The sequence below is a fragment of the Fundulus heteroclitus genome, unplaced genomic scaffold (genome assembly GCF_011125445.2).
Source record: "Fundulus heteroclitus isolate FHET01 unplaced genomic scaffold, MU-UCD_Fhet_4.1 scaffold_138, whole genome shotgun sequence".
Classification (NCBI taxonomy): Eukaryota; Metazoa; Chordata; class Actinopteri; order Cyprinodontiformes; family Fundulidae; genus Fundulus; species Fundulus heteroclitus.
In genome coordinates, this window is record NW_023396550.1 from 341,740 (window position 1) to 356,349 (window position 14,610).

Sequence of the window (14,610 nt, forward strand, 5' to 3'; positions counted from 1 at the left end):
GGTCAAAATCAGACCTTCAATCTAAAATGGCCGACTTCCTGTGATATTTTCACTATGACATTAATTGTAAATTCTGAGCGTCTTGGTAAGCTCTACAACTGTACCAAATCTTGTGTCTCTACGATGAAGTAAGTGAATAGCAAAGGGTCCTTTGAAAATTGCTAGGTGGCGCCGTTGAGGCATTTTTCTTTTGATTTTTGTGACGACCTTAAAATGCAAAATTTTTAAACAGTCTTCTTGCATCCGCCAAGTTTGGTGAGTTTTTGAGTATGATAAAGCCCCCAAAAAGGCCCCTCTTTGGGGTGGCAGATTAATAATAATAATAATTAAAACCGCAAGCGGTGATGATCGGCCCTCGCAGCAAAGCGCCGCTCTGGCCTATTGGCCACCGCTGGGATTTGCGCACCGCCGGCCGGCAGCCACCGCAGATGCTGTCACGCATTTTGCCCGCCCGTCCACTGGGCGATTCACACGAACGTGTTCGGCAGCGCTCCCCCACGACTCTCAAAAAATCTGGTGCAGATCGCTCGATGCAGCGAGGAGATACAGCCGTTGAATAATGATAATGCATTTGGCCACCGGACTGGACTAAATCATTCAGCGGGCTGGATTCGGCCCGCGGGCCGTAGCTTTGACACCCCTGGTTTAAACATTAGTATACCAATTTAATCAAAGGTATCTTACTAGCTGTTAATCCAGCTTAATGTGAAAAGTTAACAAAACCATTTTAGTTTTTTAAAGTTACTTGCTATTTCATGTGTCTAAGGGTTTTGTTTCTTGCATTAAGACAGCTTTTATGAAAGTTTAACATCTAAATTGGTGGATACACACCCAAAAGTAATGTAAAAGTAACACTTTAGCAATTGGACTATTGCCAAAGGAACACTTTAGCAATATCGCGGGGGTAGCAGCTTTATAAAGGAGGCCCAGACATTCCTCTCCCCGGCCACTTGGGCCAGCTCCTCAGGAGGAATCCCAAGGCGTTCGCAGGTCAGCCGAGAGACATAGTCCCTCCAGCGTGTCCTGGGTCTTCCCCTGGGCCTCCTCCCGGTGGGACGTGCCCAGAACACCTCACCAGGGAGGCATCCAGGAGGCATCCTGACCAGATGCCCGAGCCACCTCAACTGGCTCCTCTCGACGTGAAGAAGCAGCGGCTCTACTCTGAGTCCTCCCCGGATGACTGAGCTCCTCACCTTATCTCTAAGGGAGAGCCCAGACACACTACGGAGAAAACTAATTTCGGGATCTTGTATCCGGGATCTCGTTCTTTCGGTCACGACCCAAAGCTCGTGACCATAGATGAGGGTAGGAACGTAGATCGACCGGTAAATCGAGAGCTTGGCCTTTTGGCTCAGCTCTCTCTTCACCACAACGGACCGGTACAGCGCCCGCTTCACAGCAGACGCTGCACCAATCCGCCTGTCGATCTCCCGCTCCATCTTCCCCTCATTCATGAACAAGACCCCAAGATACTTGAACTTCTCCACTAGAAGCTGGCTCTTTGGACTTTCCTTTTTTAAAAAGCTTATAGTTAGAGTGGCTCATGTTACCCTGAGCTACCTCTATAGTTATGCTGCTATACGTTTAGGCTACTGCAGGACATCAGGGTCTATTGTTCTTCAATTTTGAATGACTGTTGTCATTTCAGCTTTTAACTTTTTGATTTTTCTTTTTTCTTCATAGTAGGTACACCTGGTCTGGCGTTCTGTTAGCTGTGGTATCATCCAGGGAAGACAGATCACCCGCTACTACCATCTAATGTAGAACTTCTGTGCTTTTTTGTCTGTCTTGTTGTGTCTCTGCTCTTTCTTCTGTAACCCCCAGTGTGTCGAGGCAGATGAACGTTCATACTGAGCCCGGTTCTGCTGGAGGTTTTCCTTCCCGTTAATGGGGAGTTTTTTTCCCCGCTGTTGCTTCATGCTTGCTCAGTAGGTAGGATTGCTGCAAAGCCATGGACAATGTAGACGACTCTCCCTGTGGCTCTACGCTTCTTTAAGAGAGAATGCTACTTGTCAAGACTTTGATGCAATGAACTGGTTCCCTTATATAGGATTTTTTTTTGACCAATGTGTATAATCTGACCCAATCTGTATAATCTGATTGATTTTGACTTTGTAAAGTGCCTTGAGATTACATATTTCATGAATTGGCGCTATATAAATAACATTGAATTGAATCATCTCTTTAGACCAATCTTTAGACCTATCACATTTTATGAGACAGTTATCTCATTTTAAAGATATAATCATCTAACGTTATTACTCTTAGCAAGTTAAAGCTCCATAAAAATTTTAGACCAGCTTTTAGTTCCACTCTTTTATTATGCACATCTAGGCTACCTATTAGTGATGGGTCCGGCAACACCGATGCATCGGCGCATGTGTCGGTCTCATAGAGCGAAACCCGTGTCGATGTGTGTATTGCTACGGAAAAGTCACGTGACCGATACAGGAACTGTTTCGGTCACGTGACCGATACAGGAACTGTTTCGAACTGACTGACGCGCCAAACTGTTTCTGTTCCCTCTAAGCTGCACCCGTGTGCATTCGCGCACAGCAGCGCGCACAGCAAAGCTATGCTGCGCAGTAAATAAAATCCAAGCTGAACTGTAAACAAAATAACGGTTAATAATGGTTAATTTTTAACCATTTTGCATCTCTGGTGTGATGGTGTACCACAGTCTCGCTCTGTGAGCGCCAGGTGCTGATCGGAGCGCACCACTGATGGATGGGTTAGGCAGACGCCTTTACGGTTGGGCGGGTTGCGCTGTGCGTCTTTGTTCTGAGCGTCGTTTCAGAAAAAACGGCTGATCTACACTGAGTAGAAAGCTGCTACTCTGAGTAGTTCTTCCTCCCTTTGTCATACTCAGCATTTCCGATTTCAGAACAGATAATATCAGTCAGGTAACTAAACACAGCGCCCGATCAACCATTTGTAAAAAATAAAAAAGCCAGTCCACAAGCATCCTCCTTCACATTATTTATTGACTGTATCTAAAAAAAAATCAAATATATGTTTAATTCAGATGAAAATATAAAATAATACAATGCGGCATACAATCATTTAAATTGTATTGTGTATACTTGGTCATCAAATCAGTGTCAGTTAACGCTGTCAACCAGGTTGCCTGTAGGGATTTTTAAGGTCCAGCAGGTGTCAGTATTCAGTGACACAGTATCGGCACAGTATCAATACAGTTTGCCAATGTGTCGAAACGTTTCATGACGCCTCATCGACCCATCACTACTACCTATAAATATAAAGTATGGCATGCCAAAAAACATTTTCAAGAAACGGCAATTTTAGTAATTGCCTTGTAATTTTATATCTAAGCATTAAAAATGATAATATTTCACCAATTTTCACAGCAAGATGGAAATAACAACTATCCAACATTTTAAGATTTTGTAAAAACTTTTTTCCTCTTTTACCTACCTTTTGAAATTAATACTTGTTTCTACTTCTCCAAAATTAAACTTCAAGAAAACTATTGTGCTGTCCTGGGGCCATATGCAGCTAGACAGCTGGGACAAAAGTTCCCCACACAAAGCTTCCTTTTCTTGCGTTCTCTGAATAACCTTTATTCACAAATCTGGCTTTAAACATTCTTTTTGTAAAAAGACGAATATTTTCCAAGGCAGAAGCGTGTAGAACAAATTCAACTTCAACATTAGCAGTTTCCCTAGCTTCATCGCTGAAAAGCAGCTTTTACCAGAGCAAAATACATCAAAGATCTTTTGTTTAAGGTGAGAGCACTAACTATCTCACATAATTCACATAGAGATCTAACAAAGTTGTGATGTCTCACTCTGATTAAATATGAACCCAAAACGTTTCTAACTGTTTTTACCATGGATTTCCTCTGACTAATAATTAATTTATATCTTATTTATGTAATGTATTCACAACATGAATTCCTTGCTGTCTTAACAAAAGGCAGAACAACTATAACGTTACTTTCTATAATTATTACAGGTTCTGCTGAGATGTCAAATTCTGGAGAGTGCTTAGACACCCTGACACACAAATATGGATTTAACTTAATTTCATGTGCACTCGTGAACTTGTTTTAATTGATTTAGTTTTCTTGATGTACTGTAGAGCGTGATGAGGTCTGTTGTGGTATTGTGTGCACTGGATTGAGGGGACAGTTGGTGTTGTCTGTCAAACCCAATCTTCTTAAGCTGCAAATTCAGTAAAGTTACAAGTTTTCTTGCATCCTCTCATATGGAACTAGTCTAAAAAAATAAATAAACTGATAATTAGAAGATCAGTTTGTACATCCACACCAACTCTAGAACCAAAGCCGTATTCAGCTGGATCTTATCCTGACAAAATGTCCCAATTCAGTCAAATAAACTCCAAAAGCTTAGAGGAGATCATTCAGCAGCTAAGTTCCTCCTCATGCTGTCTTGATGCTCTACCCACAGTTTTCCTTAAGAAGGTTTTGCCTGTCATAGCGGCTGATTTGACTCAGATAATAAACACGTCCCTTCTGTCAGGTGTTTCCCCCTAGTCCCTAAAAACAGCAATTATCAAACCACTGTTAAAAAAGAACAATTTAGACAAACTTCTACTCCAGAACTACAGGCCCATCTCAAACCTCCCCTTTATCAGAAAGATTATTGAAAAAGCTGTGTTTCAACAATTAAACACCTTCTTAACAACGACCAGCCGCTTTGACGTTTTCCAGTCTGGCTTCCGTGCTCACCACAGTACAGAGACCGCCCTTATTAAGGTGTTTAATGACATCCATATAAATACAGACTGCGGAAAAACCACCATGCTGGTTCTGTTGGACCTCAGTGCAGCATTTGATACTGCTGATCACTCCATCCTGTTAGAACGCCTGGAGAACTGGGTCGGCCTCTGTGGTACATCTCTCCATTGGTTTAAATCCTACTTAAAGGACAGGGAATTTTTTGTATCAGTAGGTAACTTTACATCGAAGATTACAAAAATCACATGTGGGGTTCTCCAAGGGTCCATCCTGGGTCCCCTCCTATTCAATATCTACATGCTCCTCTAGCTCAGATCATAAGAAACAACAACATCAGCTACCATAACTATGCAGACGACACACAGCTCTACATCACCATGTCACCAGGTGACTATGAACCAGTTCAAGCACTGAGTAAATGCCTAGAAGAAATCAATACGTAGATGTGCCAAAATTTTCTTCAGTTGAATAAAAACAAAACAGAAGTAATAATTTTTGGACCAATAGAGGAGAGATCAAAGGTTAGCACACAGCTTCAGTCGCTTCAGCTAGGAACCACTGATCAGGCCCGAAATCTTGGAGTAGTAATGGTCTCAGACCTGAACCTCCAAAAGCATCTAAAGACAGTTACAAGGTCAGCTTTCTATCACCTGAAAAACATTTCCAGGATTAAAGGACTAATGTCTCAGCAGGATCTGGAAAAACTAATCCATGCGTTTATATTTAGTAGAATTGATTACTGCAGCGGTGTTTTCACAGGCCTGCCTAAAAAGTGGATCAGACAGCTGCAGCTGATCCAGGACGCTGCTGCCCGCGACTAAGAAAGTAGAGCACATCACCCCAGTTCTAAAATCCTTCGATGGCTCCCTGTATATCAGAGAATAGACTTTAAAAACTTCTGTTCATCTATAAATCCCTGAATGGCTTAGCACCTAAATACATCAGACTTGTTATCAGTGTATTAACCATCCAGACCATTAAGGTCTTCTGGCTCTAGCCTACTCTGCATACCTAGAACCAGAACTAAACAAGGAGAAGCAGCATTTAGTTCCTATGCTCCACTGATCTGGAACAAACTTCCAAAAAATTGTAAAGGTGCGGAAAGCCTGAGTTCCTTTAAATCAAGATTAAAAACACATTTGTTTAGGATTGCCTTCAACTGTTCTAGTTAACTGAATCACCACTTTTTTGTTCTTTTTTCTATCTACATTTTATTCCTACTTGCTTTTATTCTGTTTTATTTTGCTATATTTTAATCATGTAAAGCACTTTGCATTGTCTTTGTACTGAATTGTGCTATATAAATAAATTTGCCTTGCCTTACTGAACAAGACAACTTGGTTTATTTGTGGTCTCTTGCTGCCACCTGGTGGACAGGTTTGAGCAAATAATGCTGTCAAAAGATTAAAAATATATGGTTTGATGTGACTTCCCCACGCCACCACGCCGCCCTGCTCCATGGAATCCACTTGGGGCTGGAATCCACAACACACCAATATGTCTTCTGTCTCTTGACACAGTTTCATGTTGATTAGCTCAGAGGGGTAACATAGCGACCGCTTACAACAAAACATGACACTTCCTGTTGTCAGGGGGCGTGGCCTAAGCAATGTCATCATTTGACCATTGGATATTGTAGAAGACCCGATGATGATCAATCACAGAAAGTTTGGTGCCTCTGTGTGTTTCTGTGTAGGAGATATAACAGTTTTATGTTTTGTGGCGAGTAGGTGAACTTTGACCCCTGCTAACGCCCCTTCAACATGCTCAAAAACTCACCGTTTTGATAACTTTTAATTGGCCATGCCTTATGATCAGACTGACCGAGTTTCAAGCCGCTCGCTCGAAATCCCTAGGAGGAGTTCGATCAAGTACCAATGCTGTAAACGTCAAAATTGAGGTCAAAATCAGACCTTCAATCTAAAATGGCCGACTTCCTGTGATATTTTCACTATGACATTAATTGTAAATTCTGAGCGTCTTGGTGAGCTCTACCACTGTACCAAATTTCATGTCTCTACGATGAAGTAAGTGAATAGCAAAGGGTCTTTTGAAAATTGCTAGGTGGCGCCGTTGAGGCATTTTTGTTTTGATTTTTGTGACGACCTTAAAATACAAAATTTTTAAACAGTCTTCTTGCATCCGCCAAGTTTGGTGAGTTTTTGAGTATGATAAAGCCCCCAAAAAGGCCCCTCTTTGGGGTGGCAGATTAATAATAATAATAATAATTAAAGCCGCAAGCGGCATCGAGCGGCCCTCGCAGCCAAGCGCCGCTCCGGCCTTGGCCACCGCTGGGATTTGCGCACCGCTGGCCGCCCGCCAGGATCTCGTTCATGTTGATTAGCTCAGAGGGGTAACATACCGACTGCTAACAATAAAACATGACACTTCCTGTTGTCAGGGGGCGTGGTCTAAGTGATGTCATCATTTGACCATTGGATATTGTAGAAGACCCGATGATGATCAATCAGAAAGTTTGGTGCCTCTGTGTGTTTCTGTGTAGGAGATATAGCAGTTTTTCCTGTTGTCAGGGGGCGTGGCCTAAGTGATGTCATCATTTGACCATTGGATATTGTAGAAGACCCGATGATGATCAATCACAGAAAGTTTGGTGCCTCTGTGTGTTTCTGTGTAGGAGATATAACAGTTTTTCCTGTTTTCAGGGGGCGTGGCCTAAGTGATGTCATCATTTGACCATTGGATATTGTAGAAGACCTGATGATGATCAATCACAGAAAGTTTGGTGCCTCTGTGTGTTTCTGTGTAGGAGATATAGCAGTTTTTCCTGTTGTCAGGGGGCGTGGCCTAAGTGACGTCATCATTTGACCATTGGATATTGTAGAAGACCTGATGATGATCAATCACAGAAAGTTTGGTGCCTCTGTGTGTTTCTGTGTAGGAGATATAACAGTTTTTCCTGTTGTCAGGGGGCGTGGCCTAAGTGATGTCATCATTTGACCATTGGATATTGTAGAAGACCCGATGATGAACAATCACAGAAAGTTTGGTGCCTCTGTGTGTTTCTGTGTGGGAGATATAACAGTTTTATGTTTTGTGGCGAGTAGGTGAACTTTGACCCCTGCTAACGCCCCTTCAAAATGCTCAAAAACTCACAGTTTTGATAACTTTTAATTGGCCATGCCTTATGATCAGACTGACGGAGTTTTAAGCCGCTCGTTCGAAATCCCTAGGACGAGTTCGATCAAATACCAATGCTGTAAACGTCAAAAATGAGGTCAAATTACGACTTTCAATCTAAAATGGCCGACTTCCTGTGATATTTGCACTATGACGTTAATTGTAAATTCTAAACGTCTTGCTTAGATCTACAACTGTACAAAATTTCATTACTCTACGATGAAGTAAGTGAATAGCAAAGGGTCCTTTGAAAATTTCTAGGTGGCGCCGTTGAGGCATTTTTCTTTTGATTTTTGTGACGACCTTAAAATCCAAAATTTTTAAACAGTCTTCTTGCATCCGCCAAGTTTGGTGAGTTTTTGAAAATGGTAAGGCCCCCAAAAAGGCCCCTCTTTAGGGGGGCAGAATAATAATAATAAGAAACAACACAGATACAATAGGCCTTCGCAGCGCTTAGCTGCTCGGGCCTAATAATTAAACAACACAGATACAATAGGCCTTCGCAGCGCTTCGCTGCTCGGGCCTAATAATTAAAGCCGCAAGCGGCGATGAGCGGCCCTCGCAGCCAAGCACTGCTGGGGTACGCGCACCGCCTGCCGCCAGCCACCGCAGAAGCTGTCACGCATTTTCCCCGCCCGTCCACCGGGCGATTCACACGAACCCGTTCGGCAGTGAAATCAGGTGCAGATCGGTTGATGCAGCAAGGAGATACAGCCGTTGAATAATGATATTGCATTTGGCCACCGGGCCGGACCAAATCGTTTGGCGGGCCGTACGTTTGACACCCCTGGTTTAAACATTAGTTTACTGGTTGAAATGCAGTTCAAAGTCTTCAGCTGATCCAAAATGCTGCAGCAAGAGTTATGGAGATAGTTTCCTGCCAAAAGGTTGTAAACAGAAAAGGTGTTGCACACAAATAAAACTTGTTTTGCACACAAAAAGATGTGTTTCACACAAAAGAAATTGTTTTGCAAACTGTCCGCCAACCTTGCACTCAAAATATCATTTATAAGTTTTCCTCCAGTACAAAATGGTCTCTGCACACACAAAACAGCCTCTGCTCGACTAAGAAACAATCCCACCCACGCTGCGCTAAATTTGTGCCAAAAGTCACGTGATGCATTAAGAGTTGTTGTTCAGACTTCCTGACATTGAGAAGAATTCAGTTATCTCTAAACTATTGGGCTAATTTACTAAATGATTGCATTATTAGGTGCTGTAGAATGGATTGAGGAAGTGAGACCATTAAGAGCTGTCATATGTTCAGATTCAAGTTCATCATTGATCAGTTTAAAAAGAAATCATTCAGAAAGCCGTCCAGATATCTTATTAGTAATTCAACAAATATTATATCATATTCAGATGATGGGGTTATCAGCTGTGTTTCTTTGGGTTCCTGCACATATAGGAGTGAAAGGTAATTAAATGGCTGATAAGAAAGCTAAAGAGTCGATAAATAAAAGTAAGAGTGATTAAGAATAGACATGGGTAAATCAGAGGTTCAAAGTATTATGCTGCCATCTTGTGGTCAAAAATAATACCCGTTTTTATGACAAAATGACATCTTTGATGAAAATTAATTGACTTTTACATTCCTGCAGTAAAAAAGAAGGTTCACAATAAGTCATTTGGTTGGACAATTATTCAGAAAGCAAGAGAATTAGGATTAAATCATTGAAATATTAGTCCAACAGTACCATTATCAATAACACCACCATGGATCTTACCTGAAACAATAGTAGATTTAACAATATTGGAAAAGAAAAATAGAGATAAAATGTATATATGTAATTCTTTAATAGTGGAGGAATATATAGAACAGTTTTATAATTATGTAAAAATGTATACGGATGAATCAAAAAAATCAATTAGGACAAACTGGAGTAGGTGTAATAATTCCAGAGTTTAAACTGCATATAGGGAAGAAATTAAATGAAGGAATATCTGTTTATACGGCAGAAATGATTGCATTATTAGGTGCTGTAGAATGGATTGAGGAAGTGAGACCATTAAGAGCTGTCATATGTTCAGATTCAAGTTCATCATTGATCAGTTTAAAAAGAAATCATTCAGAAAGCCGTCCAGATATCTTATTAGTAATTCAACAAATATTATATCATATTCAGATGATGGGGTTATCAGCTGTGTTTCTTTGGGTTCCTGCACATATAGGAGTGAAAGGTAATTAAATGGCTGATAAGAAAGCTAAAGAGTCGATAAATAAAAGTAAGAGTGATTAAGAATAGACATGGGTAAATCAGAGGTTCAAAGTATTATGCTGCCATCATGTGGTCAAAAATAATACCCGTTTTTATGACAAAATGACATCTTTGATGAAAATTAATTGACTTTCTTTAGGGTTTACACAATTGGTCCAAGAGACTTTTTTGTAGGGACTGAGAAGTTACATCTGCTTACCAAGTTTCATAATTCTCAGACAAAGCATGGCTTGGGGCTTACTGATTTAATGCGTTTTTAATGGTTTTCCACAAACCTGATTTTTGCAATGTGACAGCTCAGGCAAATATGCATATTTCATAAAACCTTTGATAACTTTTAACCCTCAAGGTCTCATCTCCACGCTGAAAAAATTTGAAAGTGATAGCTTAAAATGCCTAGGACTAGTTCGTTAAAGTTTGAGGCAAAAACCGTCAATATTTTACCCTTTGACCCAAAATGGCAGGCTTCCTGTGGGTTTTAGAGCATACCCACAATAGACTTTTTTTCATAACTTTAAGAAAGCTACCTAGGTAAAAAATTTCAGCTTTCTACGTGTTACGGTTTGGCCCAACTCACTCTAGTTGGCGCTGTTGAGCGGGTTTGCCGCGCCCGCTTTCAATTACACTAAAATCATGCGATTTCTCACGGGGGACAATTTTGGGCAAAGTTTGGTGAGTTTTCATGCATGTTTAGGCCTCCAAAAAGCCGTTTCAAAAGTCCCAAGAATAAATAATAATAATAATTAAAGCCGCAAGCGGCGATGAGCGGCCCTCGCAGCCAAGCACCGCTGGGGTACGCGCACCGCCTGCCGCCAGCCACCGCAGAAGCTGTCACGCAATTTCCCTGCCCGTCAACCGGGCGATTCACACGAACCCGTTTGGCAGCGCTCCCCCACAACTCACAAAAAATCAGGTGCAGATCGGTCGATGCAGCGAGGAGATACAGCCGTTGAATAATGATAATGCATTTGGCCACCGGGCCGGACTAAATCGTTTGGCGAGCCGTACGTTTGACACCCCTGGTTCAAACATTAGTTTACTGGTTGAAATGCAGTTCAAAGTCTTCAGCTGAAAGGTTGTACACAAAAAAGGTGTTGCACACAAAACAAATTTGTTTTGCAAACTGTCCGCCAACCTTGCGCTCAAAATATCATTTATAAGTTTTCCTCCAGTACAAAATGGTCTCTGCTCGACTACAAAACAATCCCACCCACGCTGCAGTAAATTTATGCCAAAAGTCACGTGATGCATTAAGAGTTGTTGTTGGTCAGACTTCCCGACAGGAGAGGTTAAACCATGTTGATGGAGATGAGCAGACAGGACGCTCTCGGGTAGGAGACTGAGTGACAGGCTGGTTGGAAACAGGTGCGTGCGTTGCTTCGTCAGAGAAATCTATCTGAAGGAAGAAGGAAAAGGTTGGCGGTAGGCATAAGCAAGTTTGTGACTGGATCAGGATGGCGGCTCAGGTTGTAGAGGATGAGGAAGAACTACATAGTGATATGGATACGGATAGTTGAACGCCAGTTGCTAGTTACCGGGGAAGTGGAAAATTCAAATGTAGTGAAGCAGGCAGAGGTTCTGGGAATTCAGGAGACAAAAGAAATCTTGAAGACGACAGTACAGATGATGGAAGCAAGGGTGTGCATAAAAAGATTCAATTCAATTCAATTTTATTTACGTCAGACCAGGTGTACCTACTATGAAGAAAAAACAGAGAGAGCAAAAAGTTAAAAGCTGAAATGTCAACAGTCATTTCAATGTAATGGAATGAAAAACTGGAGAACAGTAGACTGGAGAACAGTAGAAATCAGTAGAGTGATAAAAATATACCCTGATGTCCTCCAGTAGCCTAAGCCTATAGCAGCACAACTATAGATGTAGCTCAGGGTAACATGAGCCACTCTAACTTTCAGGTTTGTCAAAAAGGAAAGTTTTAAGATTAGTCTTAAAAGTAGACAAGGTGTCTGCCTCACGAACCAAAACTGGGAGTTGGTTCCACAGGAGAGGAGCCTGATAGCTAAAGGATTTGCCTCCCATTCTACTTTTAGAGACTCTAGGAACCACCAGCAGACCTGCAGTCTGAGAGCGAAGTGCTCTGTTTGGAACATACGGGGTAATCAGAGCTCTGATATATGATGGAGCTTGATTATTAAGGGCTTTATACGTTAGAAGAATTTTAAATTCTATTCTTGATTTAACAGGAAGCCAATTAAGGGAAGCTTAAATTGGAGAAATATGATCCCTCTTGTTGATTTTCATCACAACTCTTGCTGCAGCATTTTGGATCAGCTGAAGACTCTGAAAAGATCATGAAAGAGGAGGTGAAGATAACATTAAAATTCAAAAAGGAAGATGAAAATATTGCTCTGAGCCCAAAAATAGTTTCTAAGGAAACAAAAAAGAAAATAGGGGAAGTTGAAATGGCTAAAACGCTGAGAGATGGAAGCTTGCTAAATGTTTGTAAATTGGAAGAACAAAAAAGGAAAGCAATGAGTGTTGAGAGTATTGGAAATAAAAGAGTGGAAAGTAAAAGAGTGTTGGGAGAAAAGAAAGGATCCCGAGGAGTTATTTATGGAATTCCAGTTAATGAAGATCTAGAGAAATTAAAACATAAAATCATGTTAAAGTCAAGGATATAAAGAGATTGCAGAAAACAGTTAATAATGAGCGAGTTGACAGCTTATCTGTGCTTCTGGAATTTTCTACTCCAGAAGTTCCAGATAGAGTCAAAGTGGGTTTCTTGTGTTATTCAGTTAGGCCTTATGTTCCACCTCCACTTCGGTGTTTCAAGTGTCAGAGGTATGGTCACATTTGCTGCAGTGTGCAGGGGCAAACAGAGCTGTTTAAAATGTGGAGGGGACCACAAAATACAAGAATGTGGTGAAAATGTTCAGGATAAATGCTGTAATTGTGGTGGGGAACATAGGGCAACATATGGAGGGTGTGAAAGATTATGTAACTGGTAATTTAGTAGAGCAGATTGGGAGAAATATAAGGAAATAAGTGAAGATAAAATTAAGGAAATTGACATGAATCTTGGTATTGATTCATTAAACAAAATCTTTTGTAGTTCAATCATAGAAGCTGTTCAACAGTCAGTTCCAAAGAAAGGAGGGATACATAAAAAGAAGATAATTCCATGGTGGACAATAGAATGTGACCAGGCTATTAAATCCCGAAATAAAGCTTTTAAAATTCTATAAGGAAATCAGAATTTTAAAAATTTAATTGAATACAAGAAGATGCAAGCTATAGTAAAAAGAGTTATAAGAAATACAAAAAGAGAATATTGGAGAAATTATTGTAATTCATTAGGAAGAGAAACAGATATAGAGAAAGTATGGAAAATTATTAAACTAATGAATGGTATTAAAAGGGATTATAGTTATCCAGTTTTAGTTAGTGATAGAACAACGGCAGTTATTAATGAAGAAAAAGCAACAATGTTGTCACAAACATTTGTACAAATACATAGTTCCAATAATATTAGTGAAGAGTAGAAAACGGATAGAGCTATAACTTTATTGGAAAAAGGACATATGATAAACAGAGAAGAAGGAAATAGTATTATTAAAATCGATTTTTCTATAGCGGAGTTAAGACGAGCCATGAGGAAAGTTAAGATGTCAACCCCAGGGAGTGATCAAATATGGTATATAATGATAAATAAGCTAAGTGAATACTCAAAATTAATATTATTAGATATTTATAATAGAAAATGGGAAATGACCTAGAAGTTGGAAAGAGGCTATTGTGGTTCCAATTCCAAAAACGGGTAAAGATAGCTCAAAACCAGAAAATTATAGACCTATTGCTTTAACATCATGTTTCAGTAAAATTATGGAGAAAATGGTAATTGAAAGATTAATTTATTTTGTTGAATCAAAAGGGTACTTATCAAATTATCAAAGCGGTTTCAGAAGAGGAAGGAATACTATGGATCCAATTGTGTGTTTACAACATGAGGTACTAACAGCAAAAGTTAATAAAGAAAGTGTTTTGGCAGTGTTCTTAGATATAGAAAAGGCTTATGATATGATGTGGAAAGAGGGATTATTGATCAAATTGAGGAAAATGTGAATTTGTGGAAGAATTTATCATTGGGTAGAGAACTTTTTAACAATTCAATTCAATTTTATTTATATAACGCCAATTCATAAACATGTCATCTCGAGGCACTTTACAAAGTCAAAATCAATCATATTATACAGATTGGTCAAAAATGTCCTATATAAGGAAACCAGTTGATTGCATCAAAGTCCCAACAAGCAGCATTCACTCCTGGGGAAGCGCAGTGCTACAGGGGGAGTCATCTGCATTGTCCATGGCTTTGCAAAAATCCCTCATACTGAGCAAGCATGAAGCGTCAGTGGAAAGAAAAACCACCCATTAGCAGGAAGGAAAAACCTCCAGCAGAACCAGGCTCAGTATGAACGGTCATCTGCCTCGACCGACTGGGGGTTACAGAAGACAGAGCAGAGACACAACAAGAGAAACAAAAAAGCACAGAAGCACACATTGATCCAGTGATCT

At 40.4% G+C, this 14,610-nt stretch overlaps 1 protein-coding gene across 1 annotated transcript in view; it reads left to right on the forward strand.

The window, feature by feature from the left end:
* Positions 1–14,610, forward strand: part of LOC118558639 — a 74,213-nt gene that overhangs the window by 44,506 nt on the left and 15,097 nt on the right. The window lies entirely within an intron of this gene.